The following is a 15,857-nucleotide window of genomic DNA, read 5'->3' as shown; positions in this document are numbered from 1 at the left end:
ATTTCCTGCATCCCGTAGGGGACCCCATTTTTCAATAATACAGGCAATCCCGTGATATGGGGATCCTAGGAATCCCGGGATGTGCCCTGGCAAAACCTCACTTATGGGGCTAGCCTTTCCCCGTCCAAACCATCCCATGAAATTGTTCAAAAATGTCATGGTAATTATTTTAAGAGGCTTATAATTGGGTATCTTTAAAGATATTTGGCTGCCTGGCTCGCCAAAATGTAGGGCAAATGAAGGTGATGACAAAGCCTTTATTTAAGAAATAGGCACACGAGGGAAAGATATCAAAAAGAATCAACTCACCCCTCCCGGTAGCAGCGCGCAGACCGAGCCGAGCTGAGGAATGTGTCCCTCCCCCGTTCGTACCGCCGCGCCGCCGCACTCACACACTCACAGAGCCCACCCATTGGTTCAGGCTGTGACCCTGGAATTCCACTACACAAGGCCAGGCTGGATGTGGCTTTGGGCAGCCTGGTATAGTGGTGGTTGCAAATAGTAGGAGGGTTGAAACTCGATGATCATTATGGTCCTTTTCAACCCAGGCCATTCTATGATATTTATGACCACCCTGCCAATGCAGGGGCGGGTGTAAGATCTGACTCACCTTCCTGAGACTGGGGTGGCCAAGCACAGAGGAATAGTCTGCCTTCATCACCATTGAAAGGAGAACTCCAGAAGATCCTAGGCCCAGTGACATATCACAGTGATGTGCCAGAATAGACAGTAGCTGCTTCAGTGGAGAAGAGTCCCATTCAAGAAAGGAAATATCCCATCCCTGAAGATGCCTGGTGTATGGATGGGTTCAGCAAGGGTAACTTGAGCAAGTGGAGAGCAGTAAAATACCATTGTCAACGGTTTACGGGCTGGTCTGGCCTGGTTCTGTGACTAGTGGAGCTGAGGGATTTTTTTTTTTTTTGCAAAATCCATGCCTCCGGAAAAGGGAAACAGGGAACCCCCCACAAGAAAGAATAATTAAAAAACAGCAGCAACGATCTGAGGAGAAACAAACTAATTTACTAAATATAGTATCAGAATGCATGATAACACACTATAATACAATATAATTCAATATAACTGTTAATAAAATCAAATATAATTGAGAGAAGGATTGTCTGAGAGCTAAAGGCCTTACACTAATACTGAAGCCCTGCGTGCAGTCGGGAACAGCAGCGAGATGATCCTAAAGTGAGCACAACAAGACGAGAAGAAAGGGCAGAAGATGATGGTTAGGTGACCTACAGGCATTATATCTGTTCCCCTGAGCAGGAATGATAGTATTCGAACAGTCTTCTGGGGAACGTAGTTCTTCTCTTCCAGACAAGTACCTGGAACTAGAGCATTTGCTCTTTAACTCCCAGTACACTGCATGATGTTATGATGTGGAATACCGATAACCAAAAATTATAAAACCATGACAACCATCCCTCCACTGAAACAACCTGGTTTGAAGAGGGGGATGGTCAGAGCAGCCAATGGGAAGAACTGTGAGCTGTGAGGATCATTATAACCAAGGAACCTGGTGATAGTATCCAGAATATCTGCACAGATAGTTGGGCTGTGTACCAGGGGCTCATTCTTCGGACTGCACAGTGGTCCACCCAGCAATGGACTATCCATTCCCAACCAATCTGGGGCAAAGAAATGTGGTTAGGCATATGGATGTGGCTAGACACAGGACTGGATGTGTCTACCACGTTTCTGGCCACCAACCCCTACAGTCACCAGAAAACAACGAAGCCAACACACTGGCTTGAGTTCGATGGATTGAGAATTTACCATCTGAGAATGTTGCCTGCTGGTTACATCAGAAGCTGTGGCATGCTGGACAAAAGACAATGTGGGCAGCTGCTAAAACATGGGGGATGCCTATACAACTATCTGACATTGCCCAGGCATACAGAGACTGTGATGCTTGCTCCAAGATGAGACTGAGATCGTTGCCCAGAACAACAGCCCATCTTGCTAGAGAACACTATCCTCTGCAGGAATGGCAGGTTGATTACATTGGGCCCCTTCCCTCAGTCTGAGGGGGTGAGATATGTGCTGGCCTGCATCAGTACCTCAAGTGGGCTAACGTAGGCCTATCCAGTGCTGATAGCACACCGGGTATATATCATCAAGGGACTTACCAAATTGATGGCTGACTATGGGACACCTCAAGTCATTGAGAATGACCATGGGACTCATTTTACTGGTGCGATGATACAACTGGGCAGAAGAAAACAACACTGAATGGTGATTCCACCTTCCATATAATCTTACGGGGGCAGGTGTTATTGAACATTTGTTATAATGATATTCTTAAGGCTGCCCTGAAGACGGACTCTCAGTCTCTGCAGGGCTGGACAAAGAGACTCTATGAAACCCTGCAGGACCTGAATGACAGGCCTAGAGACAGCAGAGCCCTGAAGGTGCTACAGAAAACATGAGCCTTCCTGTTTAGAATCAAAACTGTGAACACCAGTAATCAGGTAAAACCCTAAATTGACAATGAAAACAATCTTCTGCTCCCTGCTCCCAAAAACCTAGAACCTGGTACCTGTAAAATAGAATGGCCTTATGGAATATGGAAGGTGTAAATAGGACCAAAGTGGTGTGGACTATTGGAGGTTGGGGGATCGGCAGTTTCCCCAGTAATAGGTACAGGGCCTGCAGGCATCGTAGTCAACTCTCCGGTTTTCATTGTGAAGGGGACCTTAATCATGTCCCTGTGGCAAATCCAGATCCTGCCTTTCTTACTTGATATAGTTACGCAACCTCATATATCAGGCCAGAGGGTATGCTACAGATGCCTGGGATATGCCCCCAGTACAAGCCAAAGTGTTGACCCAGGACAGGAACTTGGCTGTGTTGACAGAATCTTGCTGTGGAGGGCAGACCTATCCCAAAGGTAGGCAGACCTACCTTTGAAATATCTATGCTACTCCCTATGAGTCCCTTTGAAAGACACTCTTGCCCTGCCTACCTGAGGCCTTCTAAGGGTAAGCAGCTCTTATTCTTCATTTCTGTGTTGGTAGCTGCTGCATTTGGGCTCATTCTCATTTGCTGTAGCCAAAGACTTTGCCACCTTGGTATTATCATCCCATTATAGCATTACAATCACCATTTGTTTAATCTTTAAATTGTTAGAAAGAAATGTGTGGAGAGATTTATTGATGACTGGCTGACTGAGAAAAGCCATGCAGACACTGTGCAGCTGGTTAAGCAACCTTGTTACGTGCAAGGTCATGTATGAGAACAAGGAACAAAACAGGATGCCGATGGAGAAAGCTGGCAACAGTGTTTTGAGAAGTCTGTAAGAGAGTGTTTGCTGAGAGATAACCACAGAGCACAAAGATAGGCGTAGTTGACACTGACTAGCGAGCCAATCCTGAGATCCACTTTAGCAATATGTATGAGCCTATTATCCACACTATAAATGTACATGCAGCTGAAACAATAAACGAGATTTGCTGATCATCTACTATGGTCGTCGCATTTCTCCCGCTGATTTCCTACAAAATGTATGCATATTTTATTTAATCACACTCATGCACTGTACTGCTCTATTAAATGTTTTGTTGTTGATGATGATGTTTGTTTTTCCTGGTAGTAAACTAAATACTCTGGTATTAGAGATCAAACTGAAGACCTTCTATGAAATGCATCTTTGGATTATTTGTACATTCAAAAATCTTCACATGGTTCCCAGAGGCCTTTTCATACAGCCAGTTGTCATGGGGTTATCCCTAGATGTAAGTCTGTGACAGGGGGACACAGGCCCCGGAAAAAAAGAAAAAAAAAGGGGGGGGGGGGGGGGGCTTGCCGCGTGACCTGGCCAGCCTCGGGCTGTGTGCTCTGAGAGAGGGGGAAGGGCAGAGAACTAGTGGATAGCTTTAACAAAGGGAAAAAACAATGGCAACGATCTGAGGAGGAACGGTAATTCACTAAATTTAACCAAATCAAACAAAATGAAAGAGAGAAGAGTACCCAAAGTACGAGTCAAACCACGATAGTGCAAGGGAAGCACGTGCTTTTCTCTGCGGCGAGCTGAGATGGCCAGCAGCAGAGAGCAATTGCAGCCCAGTCTGGACCTCCACCTCACTTCCTCTTCACGCCAAGTCCTCTGGGGATGCCACCCCTCCCTTCCGGGAACCCCAAATGCCCAAGAAGGCGGTAACACGGAACCAGAACATTAATTTTGTAACTCCCACTGTTCTGCATGATGTTCTGATGTGGAATACCGGCAACGAAAATCAAAAAACTGTAACACCAGTTAAGATAACTCTGTTAACACAAAAATATAAATGCTAAATTTCTAAAATCACAAAGCAGGGTGCTTTCCTCAGGTCTACTGCAGAATGTGCTGCATGAATCTAGTGCAGCGTTAGCTGGCAATGGAAGATTGGTATGTTCTGTGAAGAGTAATGCTTAAAAAAAAGTTTCTGACAATGAGTTTCAGAGACTTCTGATAGAGGAACAGTGGCACATGGAAAACCTGTTTCCAGGCTTAATGGATTCTTACTGGAAACTAAGTCTCTAGTCTTTTGTATCAAAGCCTACACTTCTACACTACCCAGTTTGGCTTTCAATTGTTCTGAAGCTCTTTCCTCTATACTTATTTTTATCTTGGCATTTAGCCTTCTGGCATTTAGCATTGTCCCATTTTCCTTCAGTTTATAATTATATCAAAACTATATTAGGGAACAAGGTCTTACAGCAGATACTGATAGCGCTCCAATGTGTTGTGCAACATTTGTTGACCATCTGAGTATGAAGACTGATTTCACAAATCAGCATTTTTACAGGTTCTAGAGAATTCAAGTCTCTTTAATCACCTAGAGAAGAAGATAAATTAAATGTAACATTCTTGTCCACTGTTGATAAAACTGAAGATTAAGGGATTTAGTTTTCAAAAGAGATAATTCTAAATCTGTGTTTCCAAACTGCATAATATTCAAATGAGATGAGTTAGCTTTCCAATTTAAAATTAAAAAAAAGGGGGGGGGGGAGGGGAGGGGAGCAAATAGTGCTGTATTTTTTCCCCAAACTTTGCTGTTTCATGCACATTTATATGATGATTCTTCTCAGATTCTTGCAACTGATATTTCTATAAAAGAATGTTTTAGTTTCATTGAAGATCAATTACAAGTGTCAATTTGGTTTATATTTCATCTCTGATATCTTACCTTCAATTATTTCTTTTCTAACTATTTTTTTCAACAATATACCATGTAATTAATTGTGTATCATTTCAAAACAATATGAGAAAATTTGTGTACCGTTAAGACTGTGCATGTAGAAAATACAGAATCACATAATAGTACCCGTAAAATAATATGGATAGGCCACGTACCAGGAAAAATTATTAAAGTAAGGCCAGTCTCATCTTTCAGTAATATCTCAACTATGTTGTACTTAGACTGTTTTTCAATTTCATTTACTCATCCGCTTTGCCTTCCCAAGAAAGCTGTACTCTGTTTCTTCAGTAGAAAGTCATCTGCAAATTATGTGCTTAATCTGTGTTGTCAAAAAGCCTCTATTTATGGAATAGGATGCAACTTTAATTCTGAACTATCAGCCCTGAAAGGTCACCTGTCCAAGGTGGCTCAAAGGCACTGCATTTAAGTTATTTGAAATCAAAGTACATAAAGGGCAAATGTTGTCCTATTTTACTGGTTCTTTTAACAAACCAGTGTAAAGATATTGTAAGTGAGGGAATGGAATGAATGAACAGCTTAAATATATATTTAACTATGTATAATTATATAACTATATTTACATGTATGTTTTGTATATAATTTATAATATATATTAACACAGAGATATAAGAAAGATTTTGACTAAAAACTGCATTACTAAATGTAAATATATTTGGATTTTTTTAAAAAGGAGAGGAAATTAGGTCAGGCAGGAGACCAGTGCTGTAGTTTTCTCTTTGTCTAAAAGCTAGGTTTCATAATGGTAGATCTGAATACCTAACTGGAAATATCCGGCCCTGAGAATTTTTTTCTGTTACCACTTACCACTTCTTCAGTGCTGCAAGTGCTTCAACCTTCAGGCTATCACAGATAGGAACTTCAGATAGAATTTCACATCAGCTGCAGGTTAGAAAACATGTTTATGCCACTAACAAATTTAGTGGAACACTATGTCCACTACACGCACATTGGACACTGTCTATAACTATCCTGTAAAAGATGCTACAGGTTGAAAGCTTTGATTCTGGAGCTCAGTCAGGTATGAGAAATTCATTTTGCTCCTCAGTATTGGAAGACAGAGACAGTTTGAAGAGCTGGTGGTTGACTTTTACAGCTCTAGAATTTTGGATGCAACACCTAGCTCATAAGTCTTTGATAGCTTCTTTTTGATCTCACCCTAAATGGCTCAGACTTACTTAGGAAAGCTATGTCAGCAAAGTGTACTCAATAACGTGTTACCTAGTGCCAAAAGCACTAGGTTATGCTTCCTCTCTTATTACAGATGACTGCAAATTTCAAGGTAACTAATTTACAAAAGCTTGGAAATCATATTTTTAATCAGTATCCCAGGTGAGTTAGCAATTTTTAATTAGTTTAACTACCAAAAATTCATCAAGTTCTTAATATCCATAATTAATAATTATTTAAATAACACTTGTGGTTACAGAAATGTAATCACAGACAGCTGTTCTAAAGATGCTATCCTGGATTGTAAAGATTATGGGCTTTTTTGTATGTTTTCAATGGCTCAGTTTTAAGGTATAATAAAACTTTTAATGATAGCTGTCTGATTTACACAGGAACACTGAAATAACAGTTTCATATAAGAGAGAGACTATTTCCCATTGTTTTTGTTCTGAACAAATATTTTGAAATTCTAACATTTAAAAAAAATGAGGTAAAAATAAGTACAACCTTGAAATACCTCACAGTGAAGAATTTTGAAACCAAATCCATGCAAAGGTTTCATTAGTTTTCAAGCAGTTCTTCTCTATGAACACACTGACACTGAGGAGTAAGCATATTAATATGGAGTTAATTTCAGCAAGAGTTCATTAATTTTTCTCACTACAAAATTCTAGTTAACTATCTCTATTTCCCATATAGGCTATGTAAGAACTAAAAATCTTGTTATCTTTACATTTAGAATGTTTCTGATGAAGCTTCATTTTGAAACAGAGCAAAGTCAGTTGAATAATCACTTTTTTTCCTATTGCTGAAGTCCAAAAATCAAAGAAGAGAATAACTGTAAAACATACTGTATGTGACATATGTGAAGTTAATGCATGATCATGTACAACTTACAAATAAATAAGCAGATCCATCAGTATACAGCACTGGCCATGATTTTACTCTTCCTTGTGTAAACATTGATTTTATTCAGGATTATATCTATATACATATTACAAAATCCTTTTTTACTTTATTTAATTCACTAGTTATCTGTTTAAAGTCTGCAAAGAGGTTACAGAAAGCAGAGAAATTTCCAGGAGAAAAAAATATGCTTACCATCAGTATAGATGACTTCTATGGTGTTGCCATTCTTGTGTGGGCTTCTAGTGAAAAGACAGGACTGGCAATTAAAGATTGTATAGGTCCTGCTTCAGTTTCCTTTAATTAAAGGTATCTACTTTCTTCAGAAGGCAGCAATGGATACTCTGGAAATCTCTCTGGGAATCTAAAGTTAGAAGTGACTAAACTTTCTCCTTTTTTCCAATTCTTATCTCAGAAAACCCTGTCCAATGTCTTCTCCACTGTATGCTTTTGAAATGACAAATAAGACCAAAACTTTGCATAGCTGTTTTGCTTGATCGTAGGATTCCCTCACAATCCTTTCCAGCATCATACAAATGAAGTCTACAGCTGCTTGTCTGTCATTTGTTTACACATCTACAAATCACCATAAAATCTACATGTTTCCTGAACCTGCTTGGTTATTAACTGCACTAGCAGTATTGGTTATGTCAGCAGGGGCACACACACCTCAGTCAAGGCTATATTACAGACAAGTCATTCTCTTATACAGGAAGAGCTCCAAGAAAGAAAAATATTAAACTTTGATTTGTAGAAATCTCAGAAACAATCTACAATTTCAGGAGGGATAAATGTCAGTATGGAAGACCTATACAATATAACCTTCCCTGTTATTGTGTTGAAAAGGACCACAATGATCACCTGGTATCAACCTCCCTGCTACGTGCATTGTTACCAACCACTAGACCAGGCTGCCCAGAGCCACATCTAGCCTGGCCTTGAATGCCTCCAGGGATGGGGCATTCACAACCTCCTTGGGTAACCTGTTCCAGTGCATCACCACCCTCTGCGTGAAAAACTTCCTCCTAATATCTAACCTAAACCTTCCCTGTCTCAGTTTAAGACCATTACCCCTTGTCCTATATAAAGACAAGTATTTTCTCAAGGATGAAGGAAAAATAAAAAAGAAATGTGTAGGAATAAGTATTGAACAGCAGAGAAAACAAGACACTGATATGTAATCCTCTGTATTAAACCAACAGGCTTGTACTTTTTCTATTGCTTTGCTAATCTTGTTGGAAAATTCCTGATGGCAGTAAAATTAAAAAATGTATAATAGCTGGAAAAAACGAGGCATCTCTGATTCACTAGTGTCTCATTTTCACCCCAGGACTTTGGGGTGCTGTGTCTCATGAGATTTCCCCAGAGATCAAACACAGATATACATAATTCCCATGAATTTCTCATTCTTAGACAAGAATCCGTCTGGATTCTCAGTGCAGTATTCTGTAAAAAATACAATCTAAATAAGTGAGTGAACTTGTTCAGTGATGTCTGAAATAATACAGCACATGTAGAATTTATTCTTTTTGGTTTTATATAAAAGAGAATCATACAAAACAAATGTTCATTTTACATTCATAATGAAACAGTCTTTGCCATGGTTTGACTGTATCCCAAATATGAATGGGGAGAAATACTCATGTGTTTGCTAATCATGCTGTCACCGAATGTATCTTGGCGTTTCTGTTTCACAATGAAATAAAGATAAACTGCCTACTTTCAAAAGCTTACACTTTGCAAATGATCTCCACAGAGTTAAAACAAGAGAATTATGGTATTAAGAACAAGAACAACAACGCAATTCTCTCTTTTTTGATGCCTACAAATAACATCTCAAGGAAGGGGAAAAAAAAATAAAAAGTAACACTAAAAAATGACTACCCTTCAGAGAATTGTGTATCTTAACACACTGGACAGTATCAACAATAGTAAGCCTTCACTATGTAAACTTTACCTCTGGTCTGTAAAAATTCTTCCAGATCAATGACATTATTTGGTCAGACATTGGTTATTTGCAGCTTACTGTAAGTTCTGACAATGCAAGTAAGACCTGCCCATTCAATTTAGAAATACATTTTTGAAAAAGGTCAGTCCCATATTTGTGATCTTGTTCAACTAGCACAAGCCTGTTTACTGTTTTTTTCTTCTTATGTAGTATCTTTTATGCATTGCTTCAACAAAATGTCAGATTTGTATCCTAATACACTCACAAATTCTGTTGGCAAAAGAATAGTTTTACACACATTAAGGCAGAGAAACTGTATTATGTTGCTTTTTCTCCTAGCATTGAGTAAGTAGAGCTTCCACAACTTACAGTTGCACAGTTGAGACTGGATACCTCCACTCACATGCTTTCAAACTAAGAACTCTTCTAACCTAGAGCTGATGTTGCTGTCATCACCTGAATTAGTATTTTACCGTTTGCCACTACAGTGGTTTAGTATGAAGTCTTGTGCAAGACTGCTGTCTCGATATTTTAAACTCTTTCTCCCATTTTATGTGCACAAATTACTTTTAATGTTCTTTTTTACATACATATGTAAGACTTATTATCATATTTATTAGCAGATTATTTTATTTATTAGCATATTTATTAGCAGAATAAATTCATTCTCCAGTTCCCTGTATTGAAACTGTGACTTCCTAAGTTGGGCCCCACAATAGTCAGAATGCTTATTTATCAAAACTCCTAAACAAGAAATAGCAAGAATCACGGGGGCTAAAAGCACGTATTTGCACCAAACCTAAAAACAGATACCTCTAGTAAACCACTTCATCCTCACAGGAGAGAAATAAGAACTATTTTACACAAAACAGCAGCAGATAAACATTTTGTGTAGTCATATACTTTCTTCCATGTTTCAAATCTTTTGTTATAGCAGTGCTTGGACAGTCCAGATAGAACATTTCCATGTGCTATTTTTCTCCTGCAGTTTAACTAGGACACATTTTGATGGAAACCACAATAGATGGAAAGAGCACAACAATGCTATTTGAAAGAACAAATCCTCAGTCAAATAACACTGGTTTTTAGCATAGTCACCACCATTAAAAATTCCTTTTTATCAGTGATGAACAAGAGCCTGAATGTTGCATCTATAAAAAGCTGCACTAGAGGAGTGTAAGAGATTATTCTTTTATATCATTGAGCCAAAGTTTGCTGAGGAACAAGTCCAGGCAAGTCTTGGGCAAAGGTAGAGAAATCTGTCTGGAGGACACTGATGGACAGGTCCTGGCTAAGGGTTGTGAAATCCTTTAAGGAGCACAGGTGGACAAGATCAGGGGCAACGAGAGAGGGATAAGCTGCTGATAATGGCCTGGAAACGGTCTTTGTGTGGACTTATCTCGAGGAAGATGGCCATCTCAGGAGGTACGCACATGACTCTTGCTCAAGCACCCAGGGATGTCACCATAGTCAGGAAAAAGGGAGGATAAAAGAGGGTCCACCAACCATGAGGATAGGTTTCTGCTATCAGATCCCTCACTATGAAAGGCCTGCATGCTGACGGACGCAAGGTGTCTGCCATCAGATCCCTCACTACGGACCGTATGCTGACGGACTTCCCTGGGCCTGCTACCTGAGACCTGCTGCTTTCTCCCAGACTTACTCTGCGGCTTCTTCCTGGACCCACACGCTACCTGCACCCTCTCATTGCCCAAGACCGGCCTTGCTGCTCCTGCCCTTCAGCCTCAGACCATCAGAATGGCGTGCAACAGGACTACTGCCAGATCCTGGTGGTGACTATCCCCGCTTTACACAATTCTTACTTCTTTCTTTATTTTCTATTGCTCGCCTTCCCTTCCCCATCACCCCAATCCGTAATAGTGTCCGTCCTCCCATTTCTTCATCTCCCTTATTAACATTTGTAATAAACTGGTCGGACCAACATTTGAACCGTTGTTTCTTAATCTCACGCTGGGCATACATATTTCAAAGAACCTCCTCTCCCTCCTATAAATTGGAGCGAGACAAGGAGGTGATACAGTGTCACTGTTGCCACTGCTGAAATGCACAACCCATCACCTTACTGCAACCACTTCCACCCTTTGATCTCAATAAATGCTCAGCAAGCATCAGTGAATGTCAGTGATTACATTCTTTTTTTTTTTTTTTTCATATGGAGGAATTAAATCTTTGTTTCATCTTCCATATCAGATGCCATTTTGTCAGACTGCCCCTCTCTTGCCATCTGTAACGCAGCAACAATATGGATGGAATATATATGAGATCTCTACTGCCATGCCACCAAAATCCACCTCTGATGTTGTGCGCCAACATAAATTAGGTGGTATCACTTTTGGAGTAACCTCATAGATTTTAAATTCTCAGTCAAGTGTCATAGTTAGTAAAAATTTATTCACAAGCAGATGTCTTTTGTTTTCTTTTTAACAAATACAGAAACTTGCAGATTCGCAACCAGCAGAAAAACTGTACTATTCTACCTCATCTTGGGGGGAAAATAAAATAAAATAAAAAATTAAGACTATCAATTATGCTGTCCTCATTTTTGACAATAATTTTTTCATTTGATGCCATCCCTATGATAGAAATCTATCATTAAAAAATACTAATACAGTAGTGTAAGATGGATATAAATTCCTTTTTTTTCCCTTTTTCTTAAAAATGGCTAAAATATGGCCTCATTATCAATGTACTTTATGTAATGCTCATTTGGTTTTAGTTTATGTTTGGCTTTGTGTATTTCTGTTAAATGCAATGTCTTCAGACAATTACAACAGTGCTTTTCTGCAGGATTGCTAGTGATGCTGAGAAGCAGATTTTACATGATATTGTAACAGTTTAGTTTGCATTAAAAAGACACGTTTATCACATGACTAGGTGCTGTGAAGAAAAAATCTGTAATGCCATCAAAACTGCAGAAGGTAACACTAGAGGTAGGGTTTACTATGGCCATCCAGTGGAGTGACTCAGAACAGAAATAAATAGGACAGCAAGAATGAAATTTTTAAAACTATACCAACTGCATCCCTTTCTTTTTATTAGGTGGATTAAGTAGAGTATTTGGATATAGAAACTGTTGGGTTGATGGAGCTTGTGTAGTTAAAGGTGAGATGCAGAAGTTAATGAGTGAATATTTATAGTCAATCATCTTTGATTCTGATGACTCTGCTTGCTTCAATTCTTCCATTTCATAAATAAACATTAATTTACTGTGTGGTTTTTTTTTTTTTTATCTTTAAATTGTGATTAATTGAAAATGAAATTATGTTTTTTCTTGTAAAGCTGACATTCTTAGAGAGATACTAAAAAATGCTATCCCCGGGATGTAGCTTGCAACTGTTTATCATCATTTCACATTGGTTTACAATTAACAAGCAGATTACAGTAACATAAGGAATATGGATAACACAAATGTAGAAGTGTTTTCTCTTTATAGACGAAAAGTCACTGTCAGAATAATTTTAAGGGGAGATTATTTTCCTGGTATTTTGGATGTATCAAAAAAATAGACTTAATGTTACAATCTTAGATTTGAAAATGAAGTTATACATGAAAAATTATTCAAGTATTGCTACAACCAAATTTTGCAGATGTTTCAAATGTGAGAATAAAGCTATAAGAAAACATATCTCAGTCACTGATCTGCAGAACTTCCATGATACATTCAAGCAGATCACACAGGGAGAGATCCTGCAGTAAAGTAATGGGAGGAATCTTACTTTTCAAAGAAAAATATAATTGGAAAGAGATTAAACATGCAGGAAAATTTACAAGAAAAGATGGCTAGGAACATTGAAAAAGGGAAGGAAAATAAAAATGTGTAATAGGAAGAAAAGCTTGCAAATAAAGGTATACAGACAAATAGGAATTAGAAAGACCACTCAAAATCAATAAAGAAGAAATCAGAAGTTAAAGGCAAACCTCCCATCGTATGGGAGAAAAATGAAAAATAAGATGCTGAAATAGAGTGGTAAGGTTATTTTAGCAGAAACATATAAGGGATGTAGGAGGGAGATATGTTATGATGAAAGGCAAAGAGGAGGTTGCAATGTTCTGGGTGAGTCAAACTGCGCTATTTTATACACATTCTAGGTACCATGGCTTAATCTCTATATGAAGAATATGTTTTTCTCGACATTCCAAGTACATTGGGATATTGGATAGAATTCCATAATTCTGTCCATCCATGCACTGATGTATGTATACATTTCAGCATTTTTGCTAAAAGACTGTCTTTTCAGTAAATGTGAAATTACATTATATCCATCTGTGTATTTACTTACAATTCAGCAAAAACGAAAAAAAATATATCCTTTCTCTGACCTTTCTCTGTCATATATTCTTTTTTGGTGAAGATAAGTTGCTTTCTAATGCAAATATATTGCTAAAATGTCATTGGCCATTTTACTGAATTTGTATTAAAATAAGAATTAATAATATATAAAAATATTTATTATATACTATTTATTTAAATATTTATTAGATAAATATTTATTTTATAAATATATAAATAAAATTATGAATTTATAAATATTTATTAAATATTTATTAATATTACATATATGTAATAATATATAATAATAAAAATACGATAAAATTTCTGCTTAATTTAAAGCCCTAGGATTCTTATAGCTAATGCTGAAGAAAATAATCTCACAAAAAGACATTTCCAAGATTTTATGTGATATTGTTATGTTATTTTTATTTTATATATGTTATTTTATATATGTTATTTTATGTGATATTATTATGATATTTTTAAACATTAAATTGGTCCAGCTGCAGAGCCTAGGACCATCCCATAGGATATACTTTAGAACCAGGATGCAGTAGAAGGAATATTAAATGCTTATATTAATTTAGTCAGAAGGTCAATATTAATGCAAGAAACTATGATAGAAAGAAAACCAATTTGTAGACAAGTTACTCCAGAGTTGAACAAGACTATAGATATAAAATTTAGAATTTTAGGGAAGGCATAGACAAGTGATAAGGAAGGTGATGATACTAGTTATTTTTAATATAGATTCTACATTAATATTTCACACAAGAAAAAATTGATACAGTAGAGAGGAAAATAAGACGCACAGTGGATTATCTTATCCCCAAATCCTGCTTGTTCTTATTTAAATTCTAATTCTAATAATTCTAGTTGGAACCTTAACCATGCTGCTTGCTGTTTTAAAAGGAATGTAATCAAAAGCTTCATTAAGCACCTTCTAAAGTTTTTTTCTTTCTTTCTTTCTTTTTTTTTTTTTTCCAATGTTTTGCTTGAGCCTTGGATATTGTTTTGCAAACCATAAATTATTTTTGCTGAGGTAGTATGGAATCAATACATGGCTTAGTGTTTCTTTTCTGGCTGAAACAGCCATTATTCAAGGGCTTAAAAAGTTGGTTTAAAGAAGTAACTGATGTTCAGAAGCTTCTGTGGCTTCATTAAATTTTCATCTTTGTTTCATAGTTTCTGACACCAGTTTTTAGATGGTAATTGGTATTATATTTTGTAGTCTCTGCTACATGCAAGAAGGAAACTCATCACCACTTTAAATAAAATATCTATATTGGAGCTCATATATAGTCCACTTGAAGAAGTTCGGTCACGTTTCATCAGTGGGTTGAAACTGTAATTCCTAAGTCTTCTGTAAATACACTTTAGAGCTACTGGAAATGACCCTTTGAAGTGTATTGTTTCACTAGTTTTGGATAACAACTAAAGACACTGCAGAGTGGAAGCAATCAAGGAGCAGCAGTGATGGAACCACTGATAAGACATTTTGTGCTCATTAATGTCAGAAGTAATAAGCAGATTATTCCTCATACTTGAGGACTCTATCTTTTTCTATTGTTTACATGTACAGTATTTTAACCTTTGTTACAAAAAGTACTTCAGGGATTTACTGCAAGTATAAGAACCTAAAATTCTTCTGAAGCTCTTTCTTAAATTTGATGTTTGTACTTATGTTAAAAACATTAGAATAGTTTAAAATCAGCTTCCACTTCTTAAACAACAGAAAAAATAGTATGTGTTTTATATGTATATTTGGAAACTAAACTACTTCAGTAAACCTTGTCACAGTCTTATGTTTATGAGTATTTTCTCTTAGCATTTGAAACATAATTCTTCTGTGTCAGTACTAATAGCAATAGACCCAAAGAAGATAACTCTTGATTTTTTTCTGAGGGGCAGCCTATCAGCCTTTCTCAGTCTGTCTACACTCACTAAAAGCAGACTTTTCTTCTTACTATAATCCTAGAATCTCTACAACACACAGAATGTTTTCATTCAAAAATACATAACTTAAAATATTTTATATATTTCATAATAAACATTTTATATATTTATAATATGTTCTATATCTATATATATATATGGTATATCTATATTCATATCTATATCTATATGAAGATATGTTATAATATACAGTTAAAAGAATTAAGACAAAAATAGAAAGAAAATAAAACTACAAAAAAAGACAGAACCGTACCCAGCAAACGGCTGTGTGTCAGTGTTCATCTGCGGGCTCCTCAGTCTTACTGTCTGGCTTTTCTGGCTTTCATCAGAGCCTTACACTTCCTACCTGTCACCACAAGGGGTGTCCAGAACGCATTGT

The 15,857-nt window shown here is 37.3% G+C and overlaps 1 long non-coding RNA gene across 1 annotated transcript; it reads right to left on the bottom strand.

The window, feature by feature from the left end:
- Positions 1 to 5,008: 5,008 nt before the first annotated feature.
- LOC121108565 lies at positions 5,009 to 15,805 on the bottom strand. Its single transcript, XR_005843186.2, has 3 exons — positions 15,732 to 15,805; positions 7,476 to 7,522; positions 5,009 to 6,974 (listed from the first exon to the last, which is right to left on the bottom strand). It is a non-coding gene; the product is annotated as an uncharacterized LOC121108565 (long non-coding RNA).
- Between the last annotated feature and the right edge of the window lie 52 nt (positions 15,806 to 15,857).

The sequence above is a fragment of the Gallus gallus genome, chromosome Z (assembly GCF_016699485.2).
Source record: "Gallus gallus isolate bGalGal1 chromosome Z, bGalGal1.mat.broiler.GRCg7b, whole genome shotgun sequence".
NCBI lineage: Eukaryota > Metazoa > Chordata > Aves > Galliformes > Phasianidae > Gallus > Gallus gallus.
The sequence above is the reverse complement of the archived record's forward strand: the minus strand, read 5'-3'. Positions and strand labels throughout refer to the sequence as shown.